This window comes from Marmota marmota, unplaced genomic scaffold (assembly GCF_001458135.2).
Source record: "Marmota marmota marmota unplaced genomic scaffold, marMar, whole genome shotgun sequence".
Lineage (NCBI taxonomy): Eukaryota > Metazoa > Chordata > Mammalia > Rodentia > Sciuridae > Marmota > Marmota marmota.
The window spans coordinates 3,580,075-3,582,840 of NW_025999894.1; positions in this window are offsets into that span (position 1 = coordinate 3,580,075).

Sequence of the window (2,766 nt, forward strand, 5' to 3'; positions counted from 1 at the left end):
AAAAAAAAAAAAAAAAGGGAGTAGGGGGAGCAGTTGGGGATGTGGCTAAGTGGTTAAGTGCTGCTGGGTTCAATCCCAGTAACAACAACAACAACAACAAAAAGTGTAAGTGGAACATTAATAGAATTTACATCGTGGGTTGTCTTGATCTGTTTTCTGCTGCTCTGACAGAATACCACATACTGGGAAAGTTATAATGAAGAAATTTATTGGCTCACAATTTTGGGAACTGGGAAGTCCAAGACTGAGGGTCTGGCATCTGTCAAGGACCTCCCTGCTGTGTCATTGTACAAAAAGCAGAAGGGCAGAGAGCGTGAGATAGAAAAAAAGGGGACCAAGATCACCCTTTTGGAATGAACCCGTTCCCAGCATGATGGCATTGGCTTTGATCTACTCATGGGGGAGGAGACCTCATGGCCAATCACCTCTTAAAGGTACCACCTCTTAATAATGTTACGGGGGCTATAATATGTCAATGTGATTTTTGGAGGGAACACACATTCAAACCCTAGCATGGGCTAATTGTGAGCACCAGATCACCATGCCAATACCTACACATGCATATAAACCTACATGCATTTGTATGGGAATCTCTAGACACATAATCATCTGGCAGATAAGAATTGCTCAATAAGGAATATTGCTTATTTTCTTCAGTATATATCAATAATAGTGCATTACAGAAAAATGTGAAAGCAAAAGCATGATTAGCTATAGGATAGCAGTGCTTCCCTAACGATCACAAAATTATTTTTTAAATACCCATGATTTCCTCTCAATGCGGTAGTGGATATCTGAGTGGATATCATGTTTCTAAATGTTTTCTATTCCTGCTCCCAAAACAAATTGATTTTCACCTCAGTGCTACTACCATTGAGCTGTGCGTTTAGGGAGAATTACTCAACTTCTCTGCTCTACCGTTTTTAAACAGTTATGACACATATGTTCTTTAAATTACTTCATGGATCCCTGCAGCCACAATACATAATGATATTTCCTCATTTAAGTTCTACCCCTGATTCATTCATTCATTTTCTTTTTTCCCCCTGTTTTTTATTCTTGTTTTCATTAACATATTGCTACAGTCAGATCTGAACTGTTATTATAAGATGAACTTTCCAGATTGGCACCTTTATGCTTATATTACAAATAAATGTTACAACAGAATTGAAAACAACATTGGATTTATCAAATCCCACAAAATTCATCTGTTTAAATCTTAACATCCTAATAGGTGAGTCCCCGTGCGGTGATGAGGCCATTAGTTCCTGAGTGTAGAGATGTCATAAGTGGCATTAGCACCCTTGTATTAGCACCCTTGCAGAAGTGGCCTGTAGGGCCCCTCACCCTTTTGCCATGTGGACACAGAGACTGGAGTTGTGAACCGGAAGCTGGATCTCACCAGACACTGAATCTACCTTCATCTTGGCATGCATTTCCACCTTTAGATCACTAAAAAAAAAAAAAAAAAAAAAAAAAAAAAAAAAAAAAAAANNATGGATAGGCAGAACTAACATCATCAAAATGTGGATATTACCAAAAGTTCTCTATAGGTTTAATGCAATGCCAATCAAAATCCCAATGGCATTTCTTGTAGAAATAGATAAAGCAACCATTAAATTCATATGGAAAAATAAAAGACCCAGAATAGCAAAAGCAACTCTAAGCAGGAAATGTGAATCAGGAGGCATAGCAATACCAGATTTCAAACTATACTACAGAGCAATAGTAACAAAAACAGCATGGTACTGGTACCAAAACAGGCGGGTGGACCAATGGTACAGAATAGAGGACACAGAGACTAATCCACAAAGTTATAACTATCTTATATTTGAAAAAGGGGCTAAAAGCATGCAATGGAGGAAGGATAGCATCTTCAACAAATGGTGCTGGGAAAACTGGAAATCCATATGCAATAAAATGAAACTGAATCCCTTTCTCTCGCCATGCACAAAAGTTAACTCAAAATGGATCAAGGAGCTTGATATCAAATCAGAGACTCTGCGTCTGATAGAAGAAAATGTTGGCTCCCATCTACATATTGTGGGGTCAGGCTCCAAATTCCTTAATAGGACACCCATAGCACAAGAGTTAATAACAAGAATCAACAAATGGGACTTACTTAAACTAAAAAGTTTTTTTCTCAGCAAGAGAAACCATAAGAGAGGTGAATAGGGAGCCAGACTTATTTTAAGTAGCAACATTTAAGGGATTTAAAAACAATACAAGGTCTGATTTATTTTGTTTTGTTTTGTTTTGTTTTCCCCCATTAACTTAACTTAGGTTCTTATTTTCCTCCACTGCTAAGGTATAATATTTGGAGGAATATTTTGTAAGAAGGAAATCTGGCTTTTACACTTGCAATGGAAGGAAGCCAGCAGTTGCATGAACAACGTAGTAACTGAGACAGACCACCAGAATTCAGATGAAGACAGCATAGCATATATCACATGAGCCAGGAAAGGCCCTCAAACCTGCTAAATTCTGTGAAGCACCAGACTTTTCATTTATGAAAACTGGATGGGGGGGGACCTCATTTGAGGGTGTTATTAACCATGTTTGTTGTTATTATTAAGAAGTAACTTATTCTGTGACAAAATAACGACAGACAATTATACCTGCCATTCTGCATTTCATTTCCACTTGGGAAAGAAGCTTTGCTCTTCTGCACCTTCTCAAATGAGCATAAGTAACTACCAGTGTAGCACTTAGACTAGCAAGCATCAGTGGCCTCCTGATCTCTGTAGCATGAGGAAATAATAGACT